The 8,377-nt window shown below is 38.4% G+C and overlaps 2 pseudogenes; both read right to left on the bottom strand.

The window, feature by feature from the left end:
* LOC126630685 (heat shock 70 kDa protein 4-like) lies at positions 1-3,445 on the bottom strand (annotated as a pseudogene).
* A 481-nt stretch (positions 3,446-3,926) lies between these two features.
* Positions 3,927-7,608, bottom strand: LOC126630684 (heat shock cognate 70 kDa protein 2-like; annotated as a pseudogene).
* Positions 7,609-8,377: the final 769 nt, after the last annotated feature.

Below are 8,377 nucleotides of genomic sequence, written 5' to 3' on the forward strand. Positions count from 1 at the left end.
TTTAGAAAGAAAATAGGCTTCATTGGCAAAATACTGGAATACGATGTTGAACAAAAAGACCAAGATCACCAAATATCCTACATCTTGGATTTTAGAATCCCATGAAAAAAGTACCCAATTCCAAACCTTAAGCTAAGAAACACATCTTGGCTCAACAAAAACAGCTACATCGACTTCTTCCATCTTAGGACCAGCACCGCTGCCACCAGCAGGAGGAACATCTTCATCCATGGCACCACCGACATCAGGTCTGCCAGCCTTGGTGCACCTTGGAAATGATTGGATTGCAGATGCTCTCCAGCTCTTTCAGCTTGTCCTCAAACTCGTCAGCCTCAGCAAGCTTGTTTTCATCAAGCCATTGAATAACCTGGTTGGTCTGGTCACTCGCATCCTTGATCTTCTTGATCGTGTTCATCATGTTGACGACATAAATCACCAAAGTCTTCCTCATGTTGTAGGCATAATTCTCCAAAGCAATCTTGGCCTTCACCCTCTTCTTGTGCTCCTCATCTTCTGACTTGTACTTCTTAGCCTCTTGAACCATCTTCTCTATTTCTTCCTTCGACAATCTTCCCTTGTCATTGGTGATGGTAATCTTCTGCTCTGTAGTCTTGTTTTCAGCCGAGACGTTCAAGATTCCGTTGGCATTAATATCAAAGCAGACGGTGATTTGCGGAACACCCCTTGGAGCAGGAGGAATGCCAGAAAGCATCAATTTTCCCAACAAGTTGTTATGGTGAGTCCTTGTCCTTTCACCCTCATATACTTGGATCAAGACACCATGCTGATTATCTGAGTCGGTAGTGAAGACTTTATCCCTCTTGGTTGCAACGGTAGTGTTCCTTGGAATCAACACATTCATCACACCTCCGGCAGTCTCCAAACCAAGGGACAGAGGATTGACATCGAGAAACAAGAGATCCTGCATCTTCTCGTTACCCTCACCGATCATCATCGCAGCCTGCCCAGCGGCACCATAAGCAACAGCCTCGTCTGGGTTGATGCTCTTACAGAGCTTCTTGCCATTGAAGAAGTCCTGCAACAACTGCTGCACCTTCGGAATCCTAGTAGAACCGCCCACTAGCACAACATCATGGACCGAGCTCTTGTCTATTTTTGCATCTCTCAAACACTTGTCAACGGGCTTCATACACTTTCTGAAAAGATCCATGTTAAGCTCTTCAAACCTACCACGGGTAATGGTTGAGTAGAAATCGACACCCTCGTACAAAGAATCGATCCCAATTGTGGTCTGAGAAGTGGATGAGAGAGTCCTCTTTGCGCTCTCACAAGCAGTTCTTAACCTCCTAAGGGCTCTTGCGCTGCTGCTGATGTCCTTCTTGTTTTTCCTCTTGAACTCTTGAACAAAGTGATTCACCATTCTGTTGTCGAAATCTTCTCCTCCCAAGTGGGTGTCGCCGGCAGTTGCCTTCACTTCAAAGATACCCTCTTCAACTGCGAGCAGGGAGACATCAAAAGTGCCTCCGCCAAGATCGAAAATCAAGACATTCTTCTCCCCAACGCTGGTGCCCTTCTTGTCAAGACCGTATGCAAAAGCGGCAGCGGTGGGCTCATTCATAATACGCAGAACATTGAGGCCGGCAATGACCCCAGCATCCTTCGTGGCCTGACGCTGAGAATCGTTGAAGTAAGCCGGGACGGTAACAACGGCATTCTTTATAGATGAGCTAAGATAGGCCTCAGCAATCTCACGCATCTTGAAGAGAACCATGGAGGAAATTTCTTCAGCAGTGAACTGCTTCTCTTCGCCCTTGTATGTGACAACAATCATGGGCTTGTCACCGGGGCCGGAAATGACCTTGAAAGGCCAATGCCCCTCTGAACAGAAGGGTCAGAGAATCTCCTACCAATCAACCGCTTGGCATCTGAAAAATTAACCAAGCTCGTTAAAAAATACTAATTTATTAATAATTCATAACATAGAACAAGCTACAATATCAAGCTAAATCCATTAAAACTTATCAAAAATAAAAGTAACCAAACAGATCATGCTACAAACACAAAAAACTCGGATAGCTTTTTTAAATGAGTTTTTATCACAAACGGTCCCTGAAATTGATTCAACTCATCAAGATGATCCTTGAAATTGAAAATCGATCAATGTGGTATATGAAAATGGGGGGTCAGAAATCAATGTGATCATTTTGTCACAATTCCGTCAAACTCTATTATGTGTTGATGTGGCAGATAAGTGGGTCTTACAACACTAATGAATATTGCCATATGGATTAGAAATACTTAAAATAATTAAAAATATATATTTTTGGATAATTAAAAAAAAAAAAAAAAAAACAGTCATCTTCTTCTCCCACCCAAGGAAGCTGCACCCCTCCACTTCGGCTCCGAATCAGAAACTTCATGCCTGATATCTAGAAGCCCCAAAGCCCTTAATATCGCATCCACCGCACAATGAAGTGACACATCCCCATAATTCGAATACAAAATTCAAAAATTAAATCGAAAATGTAATAAAATAAATTAAAAAATATGAAATTACGGGAAGAAAAAGCAGATTAATGGAGGAATACATTCATCTTTTATTTTAATTTTTATTTATTTATAAGTTTTTAATTATATAAATAATTTTTTAATTATTTAAATATTTTAAATCCACATAGCAATATTTAATTATATTTGTGCCACAAATAATTTTTGACGTAATTGTAACGGAATGACCAAATTGATTAGCGACATCAATTTTCAGAGAATATTAACCTGCAAAGTTCAAAAATAAAATAAAAAATAAAAAATAAAAAATAAACCTGCAAAATTATTTATCGCACCCAGCCTCAAAAAGATAATTGCTTTCAAGGAAATTGAACTCTTTTTCTCAGAAATTCAGGCAATAGAAATCTAAAAACAGCAAAGTTTAAACAACCAGCAAATATTGACAGTAAAATTCATAAAATCAGCAAGACAAGCAGAGATCAAACAGTACGAGGCAAAAAAACAACATCACATAAAAAAATTTCGCAAGAAAAAGAAGGTATCTCGATTCTTGCCCAGGACGGTGTTGATGGGGTTCATTGCGCCTTGGTTCTTGGCCGCATCGCCGATCAACCTCTCCGTATCAGTAAACGCCACGTAAGACGGCGTCGTGCGGTTGCCCTGTTCATTAGCGATGATCTCGACGCGGTCGTGTTGCCAAACAGCGACGCACGAGTAACTAGTTCCGAGATCTATACCGATCGCTGGCCCCTCTCCCTTTACCGCCATTGCAACCGCTGATATTCAATCAATCAAACAAGCAAAGAACCGCAGAGAAAAGTAAAGAGCTTTTGAGATTTTTTGAGATAGGTAAAGAAACTTAGCCAGGACGAAATAAATTCAGTTTGTAAAATATTCCAGACACTATGCGCGGCGTGTAGAATTTTATTTTCTTTTTACATTTGTTGGCGCGTAAAGACATTCTTATAGTTATGATACAGTTATAATACGCTAAGTGCACGTACAATGTTTAATTTTAATATTTGTACTTGTCAAGAGATATTCTTTAATTTTAATTTTTTTAGCTACAAATTTGTATGAACTTTTGCACCGTTAAATTTAAATTAAGATTATGCAAGTCTCTCAACTTGAGAAAATCACACAAAACCTGTTAAACCATTATTTAACTAATAAATTAGTATACGATAAAGAAGTTAATAGAAAGGTAACCTATTGTAAATACAAACAGAATGACTGCACCAAAGCCTATTAAACCAAAAAGAAATGAAAAGAATGTAGGTAGGAAATTAATATTAGTATATGGGAATTAATATTAAGGAAAATTAATGAAAATTGGTTAAAAACTTTGAGTTTTAACGATAAAAACAAAATAAAAGGGTAAAGTAAATAGTACCAGGATCATCATACATAAAGGATAAAATTCAAACAAGATCAAACAGTGAATCCAAGAGAGATAATTTAGAAAGAAAATACGCTTCATTGACAAAATACTAGAAATACGATGTTGAACAAAATAACCAAGATCACCAAACATCCTGCATCTTGGATTTTAGAATCCCATTAAAAAAGTACCCAATTTCAAACCTTAAACTAAGAAACACATCTTGGCTCAACAAAAACAGCTTCATTGACTTCTTCCATCTTGGGACCAGCACCGCTGCCACTAGCAGGAGGAACATCTTCATCCATGGTGCCACAGATATCAGGTATGCCAGCCTTGGTGCACCTTGGCAATGATTGGATTGCAGATGCTCTCCAGATCATTCAGCTTGTCCACAAACTCGTCAGCCTCAGCAAGTTGGTTTTCATCAAGCCATTGAATAGCCTGGTTGGTCTGGTCACTCGCATCCTTGATCTTCTTGATCGTGTTCATCATGTTGACAGCATAAATCACCAGAGTCTTCCCCATGTTGTAGGCATAATTCTCCAAAGCAATCTTGGCCTCCACCTTCTTCTTGTGCTTCTCATCTTCTGACTTGTACTTCTTAGCCTCTTGAACCATCTTCTCTATTTCTTCCTTCGACAATCTTCCAATGTCCTTGGTGATGGTAATCTTGTTCTTCTTCCATGTAGTCCTGTCTTTAGCAGAGACGTTGAAGATACCATTGGCATCAATATCAAAGCAGACAGTGATTTGCGGAACACCCCTTGGAGCAAGAGGAATGCCAGAAAGCTCAAATTTTCCCAACAATTTGTTATCGCGAGTCCTTGTCCTTTCACCCTCATATACTTGGATCAAGATACCAGGCTGATTGTCTGAGTAGGTAGAGAAGACTTGTTCCTTCTTGGTTGGAACGGTCGTGTTCCTTGGAATCAACACAGTCATCACACCTCCGGCAGTCTCCAAACCAAGGGACAGAGGAGTGACATCCAGAAGCAATAAATCCTTCACCTTCTTGTTACCCTCACCGCTCAAGATGGCAGCCTGCACAGCGGCGCCATAAGCAACAGCCTCGTCTGGGTTGATGCTTCTGCACAGCTCTTTGCCCTCGAAGAAGTCCTGCAACAACTGCTGCACCTTTGGAATCCTAGTAGAACCGCCCACTAGCACAACATCATGGACCGAGCTCTTGTCCATCTTTGCATCTCTCAAACACTTCTCAACGAGCTCCATACACTTTCTGAAAAGATCCATGTTAAGCTCTTCAAACCTAGGACGGGTAATGGTTGAGTAGAAATCGACACCATCGTACAAAGAATCGATCCCAATTGTGGTCTGAGAAGTGGATGAGAGAGTCCTCTTTGCCTTCTCACAAGCAGTTCTCAACCTTCTACGAGCACTTGGGCTGCTGCTGATGTCCTTCTTGTGCTTCCTCTTGAACTCTTGAACAAAGTGATTCACCATTCTATTGTCGAAATCTTCTCCTCCCAAGTGGGTGTCTCCGGCAGTTGCCTTCACTTTAAAATTACCCTCTTCAACTGTGAGCAGGGAGATATCAAAAGTGCCTCCGCCAAGATCGAAAATCAAGACATTCTTCTTGCTAACGCTGGTGACCTTCTTGTCAAGACCATATGCAACAGCGGCAGCGGAGGGCTCATTCATAATACGCAGAACATTAAGGCCGGCAATGACCCCAGCATCCTTCGTGGCCTGAAGCTGAGAATCGTTGAAGTAAGCCGGGACAGTAACAACGGCATTCTTTATAGATGAGCCAAGATAGGCCTCAGCAATCTCACGCATCTTGAAGAGAACCATGGAGGAAATTTCTTCAGCAGTGAACTGCTTCTCTTCGCCCTTGTATGTGACAACAATCATGGGCTTGTCACCTGGGCCGGAAATGACCTTGAACGGCCAGTGCTTCATGTCACTCTGAACAGAAGGGTCAGAGAATCTCCTACCAATCAACCGCTTGGCATCTAAAAAATTAACCAGGCTCGTTAAAAAAATACTAATTTATTAATAATTCATAACACAGAACAAGCTACAATATCAAGCTAAATCCATTAAAACTTATCAAAAATAAAAGTAACCAAATAGATCATGCTACAAACACTAAAAACTCGGATAGCTTTTTTAAATGAGTTTTTATCATAAACGGTCCCTGAAATTGACCGAACTTATTAAGATGATCATTGAAATTGAAAATCGATCAATGTAATCCATGAAAATAGAGGTCGGAAATCAATGTGTTCATTGTGTTACAATTATGTCAAACTCTGTTATGTTCTGATGTGGCACATAAGTGGGTCCCACAAGACTAATTCATATTGACATATGGATTAGAAATACTTAAAATTATTTTAAAAAATATTTTTGGATAATTAAAAACTTAAAAAAAAAAAAAAAAAAAAAAAGCCATCTCTCCCACCCGAGGAAGCTGCACCCCTCCACTTCGGCTCTGAATCAGAAACTATATGCCTGATATCCAGAAGCCCCAAAGCCCCTAATATCGCATCCACCACACAATGAAGTGACACATCCCCAGAATTCGAATACAAAATTCAAAAATTAAATCGAAAATGTAATAAAATGAATTAGAAAATGTGAAATTACGGGAAGAAAAAGCAAATTAATGGAGGATACAGTCATATATATATATATATATATATTTTTTTTTTTAAGTTTTTAATTATATAAATAATTTTTAATTTATTTAAATATTTTAAATCCACAGAGCAATATTTAATTATATTTGTGGGACCCAGTTATGTGCCACAAAGAATTTTTGACGGAATTGTAATGGAATGACCACATTGATTTGTGACACCAATTTTCAGAGACTATATTGATTGATTTTCAATTTCATGAACCATCTTGATAAGGTAGATCAATTTAAGAGACAATTTATGATAAAAACCCTTTTTAAAATTTCATCCAACAATTTACAAGAAACTTAAAACCCAAATTATAATTTTGAACAGATTAACTAAAACTCGTGGCCGTGACCACCAATTATAATATTTGATAGTCCATTAATATTAACTAAACAAATCCTGCAAATAAAAATAAAAAATAAATAAACCGATCAATTCGCTATAAAAAGATTCAAGGCACAACAAACCCTGCACAAAATTAACCTGCAAAGTTATTTATCAGACCAAGCCTCAAAAAGATATTTACTTTCAAGGAAATTGAACTCTTTTTCCCAGAAATTCAGGCAATAGAAATCTAAAAACAGCAAAGTTTAAACAACCAGCAAATATTGACAGTAAAATTCATAAAATCAACCATACAAGCAGAGATCAAACAGTACGAGGCAAAAAAACAACATCACATAAAAAAATTTCGCAAGAAAAAGAAGGTATCTCGATTCTTGCCCAGGACGGTGTTGACTGGGTTCATTGCGACCTGGTTCTTGGCCGCATCGCCGATCAACCTCTCCGTATCAGTAAACGCCACGTAAGACGGCGTCGTGCGGTTGCCCTGTTCATTAGCGATGATCTCGACGTGGTCGTGTTGCCAAACAGCGACGCACGAGTAACTAGTTCCGAGATCTATACCGATCGCTGGCCCCTCTCCCTTTACCGCCATTGCAACAGCTGAGATTCAATCAATCAAACAAGCAAAGAACCGCAGAGAAAAGTAAAGAGCTTATGAGATTTTTGGGCGATAGGTAAAGAAAGTTAGCCAGGAAAAAATTCAGTTTGTAAAATATTCCCTCCTTTCTGCATGTGCGTATGAAAGACGCTACGCGCGGCGTGTAGAATTATATTTTCTTTTTACATTTGTTGGCGCATAAAAACATTCTTATAGTTACAATGCGCTAAGCGCACGTACAATGTTTAATTTTAATATTTGTACTTGTCAAGAGACATTCTTAAATTTTAATTTTTTTAGTTGAAAATTTGTATGAACTTTTGCACCGTTAGATTTCAATTAAGACTATGCAAGTTTCTCAACTTGAGAAAATCACATAAAACCTGTTAAACCATTATTTAACTAATAAATTAGTATATGATAAAGAAGTTAATAGAAAGGTAACCTATTGTAAATACAAACAGAATGACTGCACCAAAGCCTATTAAACCAAAAAAAAAAAATGAGGAGAATGTAGGTAGGAAATTAATATTAGTAAATGGGAATTAATATTAAGGAAAACTAATGAAAAAGGCTTGAAAACTTTGAGTTTTAACGATAATGATAAAATAAAGGATAAAGTGAATAGTACTAGGATTGACTTCTTGGTGTGAAAATGTGGTTTTTCGTTAAAGTGAACAGTATTGGGAGATTTTCATTAGAGTTCCCTTAATATTAATGGTCCAAATCTGTAATCCTTATCTTAGATTGCTAAAATGAAACTCAAAATGAACAATGCTAAGTATACATGTGTATGCTATCTTCGCTTGCGAAACTCAAGCAGTTTGCAAAAGCTGAGAAACTCTATACTGAATAGGACTTTGTTTCGGAGACTCTAGGGTTTCAAATATACTTCTTGCAGCGTACATCAAAGAAGACCAAACGAAAGGA

This window comes from Malus sylvestris, chromosome 7 (assembly GCF_916048215.2).
Source record: "Malus sylvestris chromosome 7, drMalSylv7.2, whole genome shotgun sequence".
In the NCBI taxonomy this organism is placed as follows: Eukaryota; Viridiplantae; Streptophyta; class Magnoliopsida; order Rosales; family Rosaceae; genus Malus; species Malus sylvestris.